The following is a 19,854-nucleotide window of genomic DNA, read 5'->3' as shown; positions in this document are numbered from 1 at the left end:
CAGCAGCTGAGAGACTTATGACAGCTCTGAACTGATTCTGATCAAAAACTGTCCTTAGGCCCTCCCAGCTACCCCGTTTCCACAGCCAGGGACAAGTTACACAGCATCTCCATGGCACAACACACAGGGGCCTTGGGCAGCTGAGGCAACTCAGCTAGCATGCCAATGACTAGTCTTCTCCACTTGAGATGAGAGGAAGCAGGACAGGACAGACCACCACCCCACCCCACCCCCCACCCCCCGCCGCCCCATATTCCTATGAGCAAGGCCCCATCCTTCACAGCTTATGTATGCCATGTGTGATAAATACTAGTAGAAGAGAGGAAGGGGGGGGGGAAGGAAACCCTGACCTGCCATCTTTGAAGTCCACATGAGCAGGCTGTTAAAAGAGCCAGTCCACCTCTTACTCAGTCTCTTCCACAAGCACCCACTTTTCCTTCCCTGCATCTGCTATGCTAGGGGGAATCATGAGGCCGCCGGCAGATGTAGCCACCTGGCCTTCTAACCTAAACAAACTATTGTTTACAGATTATCCAGGTTCCGGTATTCCCTTACAGCAACAGTTGCAGCCTAACACATAGTACTAGACTCAGCCCGAGAAGCATACATGTGAACTAAATTATGAAAAATAGAAAATAAGTACAAGAATCAATATGACCATTACTGATTCCCAACAAAAGCCCCTTCCCAAGAAGGGTAGTGGCCGTGACAAGTGCTGTGAAGGATAGATGAGCCAGCAGCAAGTGGGAGTGTGCTGTCCCTCATCCCAGGGGTCAGAAGGGAAAGGGGCTGAGCCACTTTCTCACTCTGCAAGATCTCCTTTGTCCAATGCAGGCCCAAGGAAGGTGACAGCTGTGGGCCCCAGCATTTCCCTCAAGGCAAGTACAGGCCTGAAGAGGGTATTTTTCTTGTATGTGTCCATACTGAATCTATTAGATGCTTTCTTATGAATGAGGAATTTCCCATGAACTTGAATTCTCCTCCTCTTCCTGAGGAATTCCCCACACTGTGAATCCTGCCTTCCAGGACAGAAGCTGGACACAGGCTCTGTCAGATGCACTGAGGACACACACTGTGTGGGTCCACCACAGAGGAAACTGCTAACTGCTGCTGGGGGAAGCTTGTCCTGGGACTTGGGCTCGGTGTGCCAGAACAGGCTGTGCTGGCCCTGGAGCAGGATCTTCCCAGAGCAGGCCCAACAGTAACCTATACTATTTCTGGTTACTCTCAACCCCTCTCTCCATCCAGCTCTTTCCACATTATGAGGGGCTCTGAGCACACGCACAAGTTGACACCCTAGTCTCTACATGCAGGTACTATTCCCTTCTATACACAGTCTTTCCCCAGGGCCCCCAAAGCAGGCATACCAGAAGTGGAGTCCCCCAAGGTCACTCAGGACAGTCTTTGGCAGCCATGGAACTGGAGTCCAGATAGTTGGGGAAAGAATCCCAGGGCACCTGAGAACCTGAAGCATGATCAAGAGGCAAGTGCTGGTGGTCAAGTCTCTAGTGGGCCTCTCCTTTTGGCCTTATAGACTCTTCATTATGACAAGGGACGTGGCTCATGAGTTACAGAGCAGATCTGCACAAATCACTGGACTTTGGGGGACTCTAGGGGCAATTCTAAGGAAGCCAAACCTCAGCAGAGACCCAGGAGTGGGGACACAAAGCAAGAACAAGTCCTTGCTTCTTCTACAGGCCTGGTGAAGCCAAGTTCCACATCTGAAATTTATAAAGGAAATCCTCTCTCTCTCTCTCTCTCTCTCTCTCTCTCTCTCTCTCTCTCTCTCTGTGTGTGTGTGTGTGTGTGTGTGTGTTTTTTTTTGTTTGTTTGTTTTACTTTTTTGTTTGATTTACTGCTATGACCCCAAGCCACTTGAAATGAACAGCAAAATATTTGGCTCACAGTCCTGGAGTCTGGGAGCATGGTGCTGGCATCGGTGCTGGGCTGTCCATGGCAGAATGGGGAAAGCAGAATGTGGAAGGGCAAGAAAGGGCAGGAGTGAGCAAGCCAGGGAGGGCTGAACTCACTTTTATAACAACCCCCTCCTGCAATAATGAACTCACTCTCCCTATACTGGCATTAATCCATTCTTGAGAACAGGGCCTTCAAGACCTAATTGTTTCCTGTGAGTCTTGCCTAACACGGCTGCACTGGAGAGTGCATTTCACACCTGTGAACTTTGGTGACCACACTCAAACCACAGCACACACATTCCACATTTAGTCTACCATTCCAAACAATGCCTCCTAGAGCCACAGCATCTGTAACACATTTGTAATCTCTCACACATGAATTTATGTGTAGATTTAATACACGGAGAAATATTTAGAGAACTCAGCTCCCTCTAATTTGGTCATAATTGAAAAAAAAGCAAGAGTTTAAGCATGTTCCCCAGCTTGTGAAGCGTTATTGCCTATGTGTCTACTAAAAAAGATGGGTTGTGACATTGAAATAAGTCCATACTAATGATGCTCCCCCCTGATGCCCCCTTTGTTATTAGCATTCAACCAGATTCTCAACAGTTGCCAAACTTAACAAAAAGGTCAGTGTGAAAAATAAGGCTAAAAGAAACTCACAAAGCCACAAAACTACACAACCATAGAAACTACTTTACAATCCTACGCTTACAGGAGCCCTTGATTCTGAAACCAGAAAGGGTACATTTCCAATAAAATCTATAGACATGCAAGTGACCCAAGTCTATCCCATTGAGGTCATCAGTTTCACCCAAGGAGATGATTTTTATACTGAAACAGAGGTGGGTGTGTATTGAGAGGAAAGGAAAGAGCCTCCAAGGAAAACTCAGAGAAATATCCCATGAGGTAAGCTACTTTGTAGTATCGGGTTTGATTTCTCCAGGTCAGTCTTCATGTTGAACATCTTAAGTGATGTTCTCTTAAGTAAATGTCCCTTATCATCCCAGAATTCCCAATCATGAGACATGGAAACATCAAGTCCCACAAGCTCAGACCCTCGGGACAACATAGGGTACCTCATACTAACTTCTAAAAAGTCCATCTCTTTAGGAGTGCCCAGACTCAGGCTGAGAAAGAGCACTTGGGGATCTCTGTGGTCTGCACTAAGTGATTTCCATTCTACAAAATTTAGTAACAGACAGAGTCACACCCAGACACTCTGACCTTGGGAACCATTGGAACCACTGGAGAAATAGCTTTACAAAACTACAAGCCAGCAAAGCCTCACACACAAGAAGGGACCGAAGAGACTCACTTCCTGGAAACCCCAATGAACATCAAGACCTGCAATTTTCAATCAGAGTAAATTGATTTGGCTTATTTACCCACACAAAGAGGGGAAGGATTATCTTTTTAATCACAGAGGATGTATAAAGATGAAGATAAGGTAAAAATTGCCCAACAGGTTTCATGTGCTACAGTAAAATGTCAATACTCAGCTGTGCAAGGCTCAAAGCTACAAGATGGCCTGTAAAAACTAAGGCACATGGGTTTAGGGACAAAAGGGGAAAGTGAGGCAGAGACACAGCTACTGTCACAAGAAACTACCATCAAGACTAGGCCAGTGTGGGTGAGACCAGCGCCGACTCTTAGTTGAGGATCTACAGATAGCCAAATGATGCAGCATGCTTCCTTAGAATTTTCAGTGTTTTCTCTTATGTACTGTTTTACTGAGGTAACATATAGAGCAGACATGGATGCCTTAGGTGCTCAGTCCCACAAACCGGAACAACTCTAGATACCAGGAAGACATCCTGTATTTTCAATTTTCATCAACTCCCAAAGTCCTTTGTGCTCCTCAGTGGTCAGCCCCACGTGCATGATGCCCATTATTCTGACTTCTATTGTTGCCCTTACATATAATCCCTACAGTTCATGCGAAATGCATCCTAGACAGCTAGCTTCTATACTATTACTACAGTTTATCTACTAGTACATGGGATATGTCAGGCTCCCCATCCTCACAAGTGCTCTAATCACCACTACCTAGTCATACAGAGAAGGCGGTGGTTCTCAACATGGTAGGCAGGGCCCTGGGAGAGCATTCCAGAAGCTATGCTGAAGAGAAAGATAGGGAGCAAGTGAAGTCCTGAGTGAATGTTTGTGGTCAACACTGGCAAAGCTAGGTCAAGGATCCCAATGTCTTAGATCCACAGGAAAACAAAGCCTACCCCAGGCTAAGAAAAATAGCAAAGCCTTCCCTCCTGGGTCCAAGTGTGAATGTTGACAATGTGTGCAGAAAATATCCATCATAGATTTCCCCCTCTGGATGTTTACAGCCTGAAGACCGCTCCGCTTTAGAGACTGATCCTATGAAGACCAATGGAACCTGCTTATATTAACCTTTCCTCCTTGTTTATCCATATACAATAAACCCTTCCTCTGTGTATAGCTGTATACAATAACTCCACCTCTCGGTTCAACTATCTATAATAAACACTCTGAGCTTCCGAGGGAATGGGGCTTCTCCATCATCCAGAGAGCTCAGCCCACCCAGTCCCGGCTTCTCTGTATGTATGTCTGTCCTTTCTTCAACCCCCCACCTAGTTAGGTCAAGTCCCTGGAGACATGCAGGATGTGGCAGGGGACACTTTGGGTGACTATCCAATGCTATAATCTGGACCAGTTCAAGGCAGTCCAGTTCATGAAGACTTGATCCCTGTCCTTCACGACCACCAGGTCATCCCCAGACACAGCAACAGAAAATATATCTGGTGTTTTGAGCTTAACCCCAACTCCATCTCACATCTATAGAAAATGCAGAGTAGGAACAATTTCCATACATACTGAAAGACTTAGGAATGCTTATAACTGCTGGAATAACTAAGAAGACTCACCTCTCACTACACTGAGACCCTGACTGAGTCAAGAAGCTGTTAAAGGTATTCATGTGGCCACCAGCTCACCTGTTCCCCTGAAGACTTGAGTTTGCACCCACGCTACTCTGTGGCCAACTTATATAAAGCGCTGCCTATCCTTATGCTGATGTTGTGGAATATTATTTTAAGATGTGTTATATTTGTTTATGCTGTGGAACATTTGTTTAAATGATGCAAAGATGTGTTGCATTCTTTTTGCTGTATTTGTTTAATTCTGTGAAGCTGTGTCACTTTGCCTATCTAAAACACTTGATTGGTCTAAGAAAGAGATGAGCGGCCAATAAAAAGGCAGCAGAAAGGATAGGTGGGGCTGATAGACAGAGAGAATAAATAGAAGGAGAAATTTGAGAGAGGAGATCAAGGAACGAGAGGAGAAGGACTCCAGCTACCCAGCAAGCCCTGGAGTAATAAGTAAAGAAAGGTATATAGGATAAAGATAAAAGCCCAGAGGCAAAGGTAGATGGGATAGTTTAAGAAAAGCTAGCTAGAAATAAGCCAAGCTAAGCCGTGCATTTACAAGTGATAATAAGTCTCTCTGTGTATTTATTTGGGAGCTAAAAGAGTTAAAACAGTAAAAACTACCAACTACGCCCCAAGCATAGGCAGCCTGAAACACATAAGTTTAATAGAAACTGCTTTTACTTCTTCTTTCCATTTAGACATTATATTACTATTTTTAAAATTGCTGTCCACTAAACTGTATTATATCATCTTGGAGTTGCAAACGGATTATTTAAAAATATTTGCACACAGAAGTATCGGATAGCTGGTGAGATAAGAAGCCCTGACTGAAAGTGACGCCCCTCACTTTTTGGGGCACTCCCTCTAGGAGTCGATACTGGACTTTCGAGTGACCTGAGTCGAAGTGGTCGGGTGTGCAGAGCTGGGCCCTCTAGTCCCTTTCTGTTAGCTCTGCGCCAAGCTGGACTATAGCTACCAACCTGCACTTGTGGAATGGGGAACTTCAAGAGGTGCTAGCCTTGCTCTTCCTATTCCTTTAATAAAAACCAGATGAAGGTTTCAACCCCACTTTACACCAAGAATCCTTTTATTTCCCCCCAAATACTTCCCATTTATCTTGAAGACACTGACAGCTTCCCGGGTCATTTGAAACATTTCTAGTCATTGTGGACTCCATATTTGCTTCCCTCTCATTCTATTTTAATTAACGACATTGTATAAATCCTTTCCCAAACAGATGAGATAGAAAAATGTCTCAGTTACTCTGTCACTTGTGTGCCAATGGACACACACAAGGAGGAGACAGCGCAGAATCCAAAGGTAGTGAGTGACCAGGGACTTGGAAAATCTTCAGGGACTTTCAACACCTGGTGACAGGTCTCTTTGGCAGGGCCCCTCTGCCCACTCTCCTATACTAGGTGTGGCTAGGAATCCGCTGGCACCTCCGGAGGCCAGAGCAGGCAAGGAGAGGAGGGTGAAGTTGCCAATGCTGCAGATCCTTCTCCTGTACCACTAACCACTTCACAACCACACAGAGGGGAAAACGCAAGCCAAGCGCCAGCTTTTAATGACACCTGGGTAGCACTTGTAGGGCAGGTAATGGCCAGTGAGTCAGGGCTCCTGACAACTTCTCTCCTTTGAAGTGGCAAGTTCATTATAGACTCATCCATCCTACAGCACAAGACTCTGAGGACCTATGCTCTACCCTACACTAGACCCTCTGCCATAGCTGTCTCATTGCAATGGTCCAGATTTGCCCAGCTCATTAACAAGAAGTTCCCTCTCTAGAATCTCTGTGCAGGCGAAGACACACTCCCTGTTCACACCTCCCATATGCAGGTTCCCAATCTACCCTGGTTCTCTTGTTTGGCTGGCTCACGAGTCTGAGCACCCCTGCTATTCCTTAGAGAACCACGGAACTGTGCTTACGACCACTGCCTCCACACCCCCCTCTACTGGCAATGCTCACTGTGTCCTACAGTCTACCCAGACCTACACTCTTTGCAAAGTGGCAAATTTCAAAGTACTGTCTGAGAGAGAGAGAGAGAGAGAGAGAGAGAGAGAGAGAGAGAGCGCACCTTCTGATATTTTCTAACTTGCCAAGAGAGCCCACGTATGTGAGAAGACAGGGATTTTTCATTTATCTACATCACTTTCTTTAGTGCTTCCTCCCAGTGCCTAGCACATTAGTAGCATTCAGTAGATATTTGCTTGATAAATGAGTAAAGCTAATAGTAAGCAGTGTCTCAGCAGGGAAGAGGATTTACCAGAAGATGTTATGTGCCTCAGGAGCATAAAGAGTACTTTCATGCCTCATTACAACACAGGGGTTCAGCAGAGTCTGAGAAAGGGGAAGTTTGGTCCTTCCTCGCCAAGGCTGTATGAGAATTTAGAGCCAACATCCTTTATTGAACTGCACACTGGCCAACCCGATGGTGAGCCTACTGGCAAGTACTTACTGGGCACCAGAATGGCTGTTAGCCCACACTGAAAATAAGTCAGATCCCATCTCAATGGACATCATGTTTCCACCTAGCTCAGCAGTTAGTTTAGGTTGTGGAGGTGTAATATTAAATAAAATACAATGTGCAGGATGTTAAGAAATCAGAAGGGCTCAAAGAAGAGAAAGAGACCAGCAGCTGCTTGGAAAGTGGGAGGAGAGGTGGGATTTGTTCCCAGCACCAGGCTGACTCCCGTAGCTCGCAGCCATGGGGTTCCATGAGGTGTATCCACCTCCCGGAAGCTTGGCCTTAAGCCAGGGTGACTCAGGCACCAGTTCCAATGACAGATGGACTTCAGCTCCTTTTTACCGTGGCTGGAGTAGCCCAATTGATTAGATTCTGTTGTCTCAGTTCCTAGGATGTTCCTCAGAGCCACAATTATGGGATGTCTCCATCTGGTGAACATCCCCAAGCGTGCAAAGAGCGAGGCCTGGTAGGAAGGGGCGTCTCCCTGTCTTCCCTGGCAGCCTTTCTCAATTCCCTCCCTCCCCTAAACTTTAGACACAGGGGTTTGAAGCCCAGAGGATGCCAGTCCTCAAACACAATAGCCTCCATCTAAGTTGCCATAAAACAAAGTGATCCTGGCTTCTCACCCACAGAACCGCTGGAAGGAAAAAGGGGCCCTATAAACTGTCAGACTCTGGGCATGTTTGTAAACAATGTGTCTACATTCCCCAGGATCAACCTGTCTGGCCAGAGGATTCGTCCCACCAGGTGGATTAAGGAATTCACCTCTTGCCTTGTTAAAAATCTCTCTTCCGAGCCCTAACCTCTAAGAGGGTTTGTTTAGTTAGTTACAAGCTAATTACACTTGGCCAGATCTCAAGGCATAGGAGCAGTTTACACAGGGAGACTCATGTACCTAGAACAAACCTAAAGAAAGCTGGGCGAGTTCCCCAAATTACTTAAATGACCTTTAGTCTTACATTCGTGCCCACAACACACACACACACACACACACACACACACACACACGCACAGAAGACAGACTGAACTGCCACATCACCTTTATCCTTCATCACGGAGAACGCTGACACGCTGGCTACTGAGTAACTTAAGAAGGACGTTTACTAGGGTCAAGGCCGCAGCTTGGCCTGGCCACCCCATCTCCCCAACTCTCCAGTTGTCTCCTACCTGGGCTTGCCCGGGTGCCCTAGTGGGAGTGCGCAGGGATCTAGCAGCTCGGAGCCAAACCGGCCCAGACCGGGAGCCACCGGAGCCCTGGGAGCGCGCGAGGGGTGCTCCGGTGCCGGCACTCAAGGGTCACATTCCTGCCGCTCTCGGGGCAGGCGAGCCCCTCTCTCGGTCAGAGCTGCGCGCTCCCAGACGGTTCCCGGCGAGGGGAACGAGCTGTGTCCGCTCGAGCAGCACGCTGCTCCCACTCCCAGCCTGGCCCGCGGGGGCGTGCAGCGGGCGGAGACTACCGGCCCTATTAAGCCGCAGGCGCAAGCGAGCTGGCCTGGTGCCCATGCCCCGCCCTGGGAGCCGGAGAGGTTGGACAGTCGTGTCCCTGCAGGGCATGGCAAAGTCTGGACACCCCAGCCAGGCGTTCCAAAATCTCTGCAAGCCCCTCACCCCTGCATCCCCACCCCCGGGGGCATTCCATCCCGGGGTCTCTGCATCCCTTGCGGAGAATTTCAGGGTCTTTGTATCCCTGCCTGGCATCTTAGCGTCCTTGCATCCCTGCCACGTGTCCCGAATCCGGGAAAGAATGGTTGGGGATTCCAAACCGCTTGGCTCCTCTGAGCAGCCTCGGTGTTCCCACCAAAATTAGCTGGAACAACTCACCTCTACACAGCAACCAACCTGGGCCACCTGAGTAAGATCTGAGATAGTGACCCGCCAGGTATCAGATCCGGAGGTCAGCACTTAACAGTTCTGTGCCCAGCACAACTTCTGTAGGTGACTCCAACTGGCTTTGGGAACTTGTCACTAAGTTTGTGATACCACGATTTCCTCTTTGGTTGTAAAGGCGCGCAGCAGCATCTTGTGGAGGGGTAGAGATTAAATGAACCCTGGCACAGATGAAACCTGGCATAGGCTTTATACTTTGTTACATTACTGTTCTACACCAGGCTGAACAACCCTTTCCCCTGCCTTATCAGAACCCCGTTAATTCTAGGACTTAACTATGCAAAGAAAAATTCATGCCCAGGAAAAAAAAAAATCAAGAATAGCCAAGGTTATAGGGCTGGGTGCTTCTTTCCCAGTCATAATGGGCCATCCTGCAATACCACTGCAAATAAACAATGATTGCTTGCTCCTTCTGGAGCACATGCCCATTTCCTGCAGGTCTTCCAGGGTGGACAGGCCCTGGATTCCCTGCCATATTCCCATAATCACCTTCAGAAACTCAAGGTTGAAGTCACCTGGAGGCAATGCTCAAATAGAAGAATACAAAAGAATGACCATCCACAGCAGCTTGTCACAGGTGCTGCCTGGGGCCTAGCAGGGCAGTAGTTTCTCATCTGTTTCCGGAGGTTTGAACTGTTCCTTTTTTCTCAGAGAAGCAGGTTTAAGTCTGGCAGTGACATGGCACTATGCAAATTCATTAACTGCCCCCTAGGTCAGTAGTCCACAGAGGTGGTTCTCACAGCCTTGACTACATTCACAATCATAACAAGATTTGACCCCTCTCAGGACCAGACATGTCATGTTGTAATTACTGAGGGCTACCTGGTATCTGTATTTTTTACAACTTCCCTGTCACTCCCCTGTTCAGCTCCTTTCAGGATGCAGGCAGACCCAGTCTTCCACCTCATGGCTGTTTCAACAGAGGTGTACTGTGGCAGTCTCTTTTTAAAACTGCATATTAACTATGCACAGTAATTATAGGGTAAATGTAACAATGCACACATACGTAAGAGTTTAATCATACCTACCCCGATATCTTATAGTCTCCCTTCTATGGCCATGTTCTTTATTTCTCTTTAATATCTCATTTATAACAGGAAACATGATATTTATCTTGTTTTAAGTCTAGTTTGTATTGCTTAACACTATTATCAACAATTCTATGCACTTTTTCCTAAAAAGATCTGATTTAATCCTGGCTACATTTAAATCTTTATACCCGAATAATACTTAATTTTATGTATATGTTCTTTCTTTATCCATTTATTTATTGAAAGGCTCCCGGGCTGATTCATGATTTTATTGTGGTGAATAGCTCAACATCAAAGGCGGTATGCCAATGTCTGCATACTGACTTACACTCTGAGACATAAACTGAAGGGTTTGAGGAGGATCACATGACAGTCCTTTAATAAGTGTTAGTTTAATGAATGCTAAACAGGTGGATCAATCTCAAAATTGTTGACCCAAGCTGTCGCTTGGTGGCAGAGCCCTTGCCTAGCACATGCCAGGCCCTGGGTTTTATCCTGACTGTCACAAACAAAATAAATGAATATATGAATCATTGATATGGAAGCTTTGTGTTGGTAAACATAAACTTGCCTGGGCATTTATGTACTGAAAGATCTCAAAGCAATTTACAAGTAGCAAAAATGATTGGTGCAATGATGTGGAGGTAAAATTTGCAATTTCTTTGCACTTGAGTCTCACAATGTGGTCTAGGGTGACCTTGAAGTCCTGAGTGGACTTGAACTCACATGATCCACCTACACGCTCCAAGTAGCAGGTCATGTACCATAGGATTTCTTCTTTTTACGTATGGACCCATTCCACTTACCTGTACCCTACATGTCCTGGAGACACACAGGCATCTACATGCAGGCGGGGCTCTCCAATGTGCATTCCAAGTGACAGGATTTACAGATCTCCCTCCTCACCTTACGACTTGGAAGGTTTTACCCAGGACCTTGGTGCTGCCTCCTCCCTCAGACATGATGGGAGTCAGTCTCCCTCTGACTCCCTTTTCCTTCAGCTCCCTTCCTCCAGACAACTTACGTGTGGCCATTTTACTCAGCTCCTCAACTGGAATCTGGGTAAGCACAGACAGCCACCTCTACGTCACTCCACTCAGTTCTCGGCACCACACAAATGTTCTGAGCATGTTCACGTGTTTCCACAAGAGACACACCACTAACTCCGATGTTGTACACTGTTGACAGCCCTAGACTCCATCATGGCCTGAGCCAAAGAGTGCATTCTGTTACATTGCAATGCTCACTAATGCATCCAGGAGTCTCCAGACCTTCCCAAGGGACCAGGAATGAAGAGCCAAAAAAGGGGAAGAAAAAAAAAAAGTTGTACAAAATGATGCTGGAAGGAAATTATGGGCTTGGCTACAGTTTGTAAAACCACAGGATGACTTGTGGGTCGGAAACCCTCAGCAACCTTCAATTCAGTCCCCTTCACCTTCACTACCCCCCATGACTTCCAGTTAGAACAAGACAAGGGGAAGAATCACGAAGAACGTGTTGTTACTGACAAGGATCCTGGGATTTGACTCAGTAAACACAAAACAGCTCTGAAGCAGTAATTATTTTTTTCATGTCACCAGAAAGAATGAGAATGTATAAGAAACATCTAGAGAAACGCATATGCATCTAGAGACAATTGCGTTTTGACAGGCAGGGCCTCTGTGATTCTTAACTTGCTGCACCTATTTTTGCTATTTGTGGAACTTCCAGGAACCTCTCACAGAACCACAGCACAGACTTGAAACCACTGTCCCAGATGGACTTCCTTGTACAGCCAAGTTTCTCTGCTCCCGTCACACATTTTCCATCTACCGACATCCAAACAGGCACTTTTGAACTTCTGTCTCGTCACTAAAACATCTCAGTTTTAAGCAGTTCAGTATTTTCCCCCAACTCATTTCTCTAAGCAGTTTTTCATGGGCTTCTGAGATTGTCTTTCTAGTTAATGTACTGTGATTTTTTTTTTTTCAGTCCTTTATCAAGCTGAAAGCCACAGGCAAACTGGAGGTGGATGGTGATGTAAATGGATAGCACACATCAGGGCAATGAGCCATTTCTTATTAACTTCCTTCATAAGTAGAGGGGGAAGGACAGATGTGACAAGCCAATTATTTGCTTCGCTGCAGTTTAATCTTGCTCAATGAAGGCAAATAGCTGAAAGAGGCTTTGTGCCTGGATTATGTCACATATTAACAGAGACGCATGTCCTTGTGCTGATGCACCGAACAGAACCAGATTGGTGGGGGGCACTCTCCTATCTCAGCTGCCTTTCAGCCTCCTCTCCCTCGCCTCCCCCCTCTCAACATTTGTCCCTTTCAGGATTGCTCAAACCTGAGAAACAGGCAGTGCCAGCAACTGAAATCTTGTGGACCAGTAGCCTGTTTCCCATGATTCTCCATGTTGCCCAAGAAATGCCTATTGAAACTCGTGGACTCGGTCATATGCCATACAACAAGAGAATGACCCCCTTTAGATCCCCTTTTATTTACCTTTTATGTTTTTATATCGTATGTGGGTGTGGTATGTCTGTGTGTGTATTCATGGGGAGGGATAGTTTCTGTACTCGAGTGTGTGCACGAATGTGAAGGTCAATGGACAACCTTGAGCATCCTGCCTCAGGCTCTGCCCACCTGTCTTTACCTCCTCAGTGTGCTCCCCAATACATGGTATTTCTAAATTGGGTTCTGAAGATTGAATTTGGTCCTTGTGCTTGCAAGACAGACAGACACTGTACTGACTGAGCATCTCCCCAGGCTCTAAACTTACTGTAAAATGGAGATTCCAAATGGCCCCACCATCACTGTTCACTGCAAGTGTCTATAGACAGTCACTAAGTTATGTCTACGTTCCTTTTCTGTATAAGCATCTGTCAAGCCCACACGTCCATGTTGGGAGTCTTTCAATCTGTTGGTCTCTTCTAAACATAACTGAAATGTAATTTCTCTATGGGGTCTCCATTTACTATGACCATTGTAGTCAACTAAAGACAATCAATGCTCTTTAACTTTGAGGGGCCACATTGCATTGCTCCCCACCGAGTGTATACACGATGTTTACTTACCTTCCCTTGAATCTGGGCTGGCTTTAGTGCTTAGCTCAACCAATAGAAGGAAGGAGGTGGAAATGACTTCTGAGGCCAATCAAATAAACTTCTTATTTAACTGGTGTTTAAGAGAAGGTATGGCCTGGTATGATGGCAAACCTCTGTCCCATGGAGGTACCCTCTGTACCCCTGTGCAGTCTGAGGCAGGAGGATCAGGAGGTCGGCCAAGGCTACATAATAAGTTGCACATCAGCTTTCTTGCTTGTTGTTTGTTTAAATTTTATGTATGTATGTAAGTTTTTGTAGGTATGAGTGTTCTGTCTGCATTATATACCTTCATGCCAGAAAAGGGCACCAGATTGCATTTTACATGGTTGTGACCCACACCACATGGTTTCTGGGAATTGAACTCAGGATCCCTGGAAGAGCAGCCAGTGCCCTTAACCACTGAGCCATCCCTCCACATCAGCCTTCTTGAGCTGCACAGCAAAGCCAAATGGAAGGGAGGGAAAGAAGAGTATTGGAGAGAAAGGAGAGAGGAGATGGAGGGGGAGGAGAGGGAGAGAGTGAGGGGAAGGAAGAGAGGGAAGAAGGAAAATGAAGGAGGAAATGGGGGAGAGGAAGAGAAGGAGGGAGGAAATGAAGAGGAAGAATGGGGAAAGAAAAGGGAAGAAAGAAAAGGAATACATCATGTTTTTTCTTTCTTCCCTGTTTATGGAAGTCATAAAACTGGCACCTGGAAGGCCCAGCAAATGACAGTGATTTGTGGCTGACCTTGAAACAGACTCCTAGAAAGGACCTCAGAAGATGCCAATGAGGACACTGTCAGGTACCCTGTGAGCTTAGGGGGACAGGCCTGTCTGCCAGTGCTACCACCATACAGACAGAACTCTTACATTTTGTCAGATTTATACTTAACGTTTCATATTGCTGACGTTCTTGTAGACGATGTTATTTTACATATTGCTTCCTGAATGTTCCACTGCTAATGCATAGGCACATAGCTGATTTTTGCATATTGATCTGTAACCTACAAAACTGACTGCATTAGTTGCATTAACTCTGTGTGTGTGTGTGTGTGTGTGTGTGTGTGTGTGTGACTGCACGCACCAAGGATTCTCTATCTGGAAACCTATGTTGTCTATAGATAGTTTTCTTTCCAAGCGGTGCACCCTATATTTCACTTTCTTTATGCCCCAGCTAAAGCCTTTAGTACAATACGGAGCAGAAATGAGGAAGCAGGCATCCTTGTCTCACTGGTCTTAGGGGAAAGTTTCCTTTGAGTCACATGCTAGCGTGGGTCTTCGTTAGATACACTTTCATCAGGCTGATGAATAAGCAGGGCATTTTTATCAGGGATACAAATTGGATTTTGATAACCCCTTCTCTGGCATCTAAGTTTTAGTTTTGTTATTATAGCGAATTACATACATCAGTTTTCCAGTGCTAAGCCAGTCTTGCTTTGTGTAGATGATTAGTCATTATGGATTTACCTTTGTAGAGAGGGCTGGATTTTATTTATTAATATTCTGTTTAAAATCTGTATGTCTTCAAGGAATACTGGTTGATACTGTTTCTGTATTATATTCCATAATGTTTCTGTATTCTATTCTCCAGTTTTGATGTATGGGAAATGGCCTTGGGGAATTGGGAAGACTTTACAAAATAAAAATAATTGATTCTTCTTCTGTTTTCTAGTAAAGTTCAAGTAGAATTGATATTATGTCTTCCTTAAGGGCCTGGTAGAACTGGCTGGGGCTAAGTTTTCTGTGTGGGATGGGTCGATATAGAGACATGTTATACCTTAGATTTCTCTGCTTATCTCTTAGAGCACATGCAATACAGTTATAATAAACTTTAATGCTCTTATACCCTAGTTCTAACACTTGTATTAATCCTTGACTCTTCCTTGTTGATTTTCCCTCTGATTTGCATATCAGGTAATTCTTAGGCGGACATTTACTTTCTGAATCCTTTTGCCTTCAGGATGCAGTTGAGTCCCTGAGTATTGTTTGTTTCTTTGGGGTCTTGCTTTAAGTCATTAGGTAGGAACATAGCCAGCAGCATTTGGTCTAAGAGAGTTTCCCCACTGCTTGTTGCTTCTGAGTCCGCTGTAAAATGCCTTTGGATCCAGACATTTTATAGTCACTAGGTGGCAATAATGGTTGTCTCTGGGCTTGTGTACTGTTTTATCAAGTGTTTGAGAGTGGTTCTTCCCCTGGATGGGGGAGCTTTCTCATGTAGGTGTAGGTCAATGCCCTGCTGAGTTCCTACACAGGTCTCTGATGGTCTCTAAAATGCCTATTCACTGCCTCTGGCCCTTCACATTTGCTGCCAGGGCCTTCCTAAACTCAGTTTCACCAGTTCAGAAGTTTGCTGAGCTCTGACCCCCACAACCCATACTGTGACCTGGAAACTCATGCTGGTAAACAGAAACAATCAAGGGCTCACCCATTTGTTTCTTGACTCCTAGGGTGGTAAGCCTTCACCATTGACATCTGGTATCTGAAAACCCTGGTTTCACGTACTCTCTCTTGTTGTTTGGTTGTTCCTGGTGAGAAAGTTGATCCAGGCTCTCTTACTCAATCCTGACTGGACGCAGAAACATGCCAACAACTTCTGAAGTTCATCAGTGAAACGGACTGGAATTCTTCACTCACGGCAAAATGTTTTTTTCTTTTCATTTAAGTTGAAAAAAGTACTTGAACTCTTGATAAAACATAAACCACAATGCAGAATTGATCGATGCTGGCCAAGGCCAAGATTTTTGAGAAAGGAAGTTAACTGTGAATGCCACATACAAACATCCTGGCTACTGTTAGATCCAAAAGGCAGAGAGACAAGTTGTAAGGCTCCAGCCAGGGAGGAAAATTTCCCAAGATTGCCAGTAGAGATGGAAAAGAAAAAAAGGCTGTAAGGAAATATAATCAGAAGAAGAGGAAAGAGAGAGAGGAAGGAAAGAGACTCTAATACACTCTTTTGATCTGGCAAATCCAAGAATTTTGAAGGGCGAATCATTAACAATTGCCATTTGGAAGCAGGCGACAAAGGGAGAAGCTGAGAGGGGATTCTGAGATGATTATAAAAATCATTAAATATTGGAACATGGTATGAAGTCAATCCATGTGTCCCATGACAGATGAAGAGATAAAGAAAATGAACAAAATGTGTGTGCATATTTATGCACAATGAGATCCTCTTCGGTCATAGAAAGAAGGAAGTCCTGCCATTACAGCATTGTGGATGGAACTAGAGGACATTGTTAAGTGAAAAGCAACAGGTACAGAAGAATACCACAAGTTCTCACTTAGATACGAATACTTGACTTCCTATTAGTAGAGAGCAGAATGGGGAGGGAAGGATCGGGAGGAAGGGTAGTGCAGAAATGATGTTTAATGGGTTTAAGAAAACAGGTAGGAAGAATGAGTTCTAATAATCTATAGCATGTGGAGGTAGCTATGATTGATGATAATTAATTGTACAATTCAAAAGAGCTAGCCAAGAGGATTGTGAATATTTCTAAAAGAAATGATGAAGGCCTGAGGTAAGAGATATATTACATTCTAAGCCCTAAGTATGTACACTTACCATGTGTTAGCTAAAAATAAATTTTATATTACTAAAGAGAAAAGGATATTCTATTCTAGTGATTCTCAAAAGGTCCCAAGAGCCTCTCAGAGGGTCTTTAAGGTCACAAGTATTCTCATAGCAGTTCAAAGAAGCCTTTTACATACATTTTTCTCTCATGGCATTCAGTAGAATTTCCCACAAGCTACATGGTGTATAGCTCAAAGATCAAATAGAGATGAAAATTTTAAAATTTTGTTCTCTGTGGTAAGCTAAACATAGAAGAATTTTCCAGAATAAGGTATATATTGTAAAGCAATGCTGCTATTCTTATTTCCAATTTGTTTTAAATACACAAATTATTTCATAAGAGATATCATGTTACTTATATTAACAGGCAAAAGGTGTATTGGTGTTTTCAATGATCCATAAAATTTACTTTTAAAATTGCATAGTTTTAGTGTCTAATATAGTAAAGCTAAGAAGAATTAACCATGCAGACAGAAGGTTTTTAACATTGCCAATAATTTTAAGGGTGCAAAGTGCCTCCGACAAAAATCTGATAACTTCTCTGAATAAAGCAGCTTGTGAGTTCACTGGGTATATCTGGGAGGAATTTCTGAAAGGACAAAGGGCAAAGAGGTCAGGAGGGAATCTCCCTGGGAAGAGGTCAGGAGGGAATCTCCCTGGGAATCAACTGCCTCATTTGTTCCTCTGGTTTTGAAGTTATATCTTAAAGGACACCATCCTTGATAAGTCTCACCCATAGGGACGTGGTGTAACCATCACTGAGGTTTTTTACTGTCATTTGGTAGAAAAATTTCCATGCTCAATTCCCTCCTAGGAGATGTGCGGAGTCACTACATCATCTGCAGTTTACTTGACCATGGCTTTTGTTACTTTGCTCACTGCTCTGACCAAACATCTCACAGAAACAATTGTGTGTGTGTGTATGTGTGTGTGTGTGTGTGTGTGTGTGAGAGAGAGAGAAGATGTGGGGCGGAGGAGGGGAGATGCGATTTATCTGAGATCACAGTTTCAAAGGAAATAGTCCATCATAGTGGGGAAGGCATGGTGACTGATGTGGCTTGGTTTATGATGCCAGAAGCTTGCAATGGGTCTTCCTAATATGGTGCTAACCAGGAGGCAGAACACTCATGCCCCATCCAGATGTCACCTTCAAGGTCTAACCTGAGTGGCTCTCTTCCAGAAGGTAGGCCGCAGTCCCAAAGGTTCTCCCAACCTCCAAATGTCCAGACTTGTGAGCCTATGGGGAAATTTTCATGTTCAAACCGTAACAGCTTTTTTAAGTATCCATCTGGCCCGGGCTCAGTAATCAATCATCTATGTAGGAAGGGGATGTTTAAGAACCAAGCACATGTGTCTGACCACAAGTGAGGCATGGTAACAGGACGGCATCATGATTATCCATGTTTTATCAACAGCAACTGATGTTGCAAATGAGAGCAGGAGCTTGTCCAAGGATTACCCAGTGAATAGACTCATGGAACGAGACTTCAACTCGCTGGCTGAAGCTGACATTTTCTCCCATCCACACTGCTGTATTTTTTTCTGTTCTACTGGTGATCACTGCACAGTAGAAATGCCTTAAAATTCGAGAGAGCTAGAGGATTACCGTCTAGATCCAGAGGAAGTGTAGCACAGACAATGGAGCCTGACAGCCTGAGATAGTACCCCACTCACATCCCAGTTCTACTGGGACTAGCTGGGGGCAGGGTTCAAGTCACTGAATGTCTCCTGGGTCTCAGTGGTAGGTGGTAAAATCATACGGCAATCATGGGTACATAATGGCATTTCGGTCACTGGTGGACCACGTGTTCAGAGATGGTCCCATGAGATTGTAGGACCTAGTGACATTACAGCCATCTCAGTGGCCTAACTCTATGTTCATACAATGACAAAAATTCTCTAAGAACACTCCATATATCTCCATCACTAAGAAATGAACAAGTATAGTTATAAGTTTCAATGCATTACTGGGTTGATGTGAGGACTAAGAAAGTTAACACTTGAGAGAATTCACACTGTCTGGTGCACACCAGGTAACAGAGATGATTGTGATCTGCTTTACACAATCTCATCTGCCCTCTTACACTAGAGACTTACTGAGAAGCTTGCAGATTCTTAGTGTGCCTGAAAGAGTTTTACTGAACAATACTATGCAAATAAGTAACTATTGCTGGGACTTTCTTAGATATGAACTCAGAGTGTGATTTCTTTTGGGAACAGGGAGTTTTTTAGTGGGGAAAAAAAAGTGGCCAGTATTGCTTGCTGGAAAGCTAGAAGCTCGTCACCCCAGCTGATGGATTCCTCATTCCCCAAACATCAACCCAAACCACATTTAAAAAGCAGGGCATTGGGACATAAACACTCGTATAAAATAACAAAATCTGATAGGTCTAACTAATTCCACCTCTGTGAGTTAAGAGCCGTGAAATGTGGCCAATAACATGAGGAAGTAATAGGAACTGAAATCTGAATGCTCTTTGGGGTTAATAAAAGATTAAAAAGCAAAGGGTAGCCTGCAACAAAAGATTTCACAATATTCTTTACGTAAATTTAGACATTTAGTTATTGCTGGGCCAAAGTGGTTCTCTTGAGCTCTGGTTTTTCATTGTTAAAAAGTTTTAGCCGAACTTGAATCATTTCCTGTCTTAACAAGTGCAATATGTCTTTCTTGTTCCTCCTACATTGTTAATGTCCAAATCACTACTGCTGAAGAAATCCCCCTTGATTGTTGCCAAATACATATTCCAAAATATTAGATGGCTGTTGTTGTTGAAAGTTGCACATATGTATGAATATGAACATGAGTGTGCACAGACACAGTCCTATATTAGTGAAGTCCCTATTAATGTTTACTAGCACATGTAACTACTTAACTTGACCTAGCTAACTAACTCCTTTCCCCACTAGAATAGAAGTCCCATGAGGGTAGAGTTTGGGTCTTTTTATCCATTGTTGTATTAGTAATATATTAAATAAAACCTGAAAGCAGATTACGTACTGGATGACTGC

The 19,854-nt window shown here is 44.5% G+C and overlaps 1 protein-coding gene across 3 annotated transcripts in view; it reads right to left on the bottom strand.

Moving 5' to 3' along the window:
* Positions 1-19,854, bottom strand: part of Il1r1 (interleukin 1 receptor type 1) — a 70,111-nt gene that overhangs the window by 29,159 nt on the left and 21,098 nt on the right. The window contains exon 1 of one of the 3 annotated variants that reach the window (XM_036167770.1): positions 8,455-8,567. The exons of 1 other annotated variant lie outside the window; for it this stretch is intronic. The gene's annotated coding sequence lies outside the window, so the exon portion shown is untranslated. Of the gene's footprint in view, positions 1-8,454; positions 8,568-19,854 lie in introns of those variants that run through there. One more of the 3 variants, XM_036167768.1, reaches the window with a different exon arrangement.

This window comes from Onychomys torridus, chromosome 18 (assembly GCF_903995425.1).
Source record: "Onychomys torridus chromosome 18, mOncTor1.1, whole genome shotgun sequence".
Lineage (NCBI taxonomy): Eukaryota > Metazoa > Chordata > Mammalia > Rodentia > Cricetidae > Onychomys > Onychomys torridus.
Note: the sequence above shows the minus strand (reverse complement) of the source record. Positions and strands in the feature narration are given on the sequence as shown.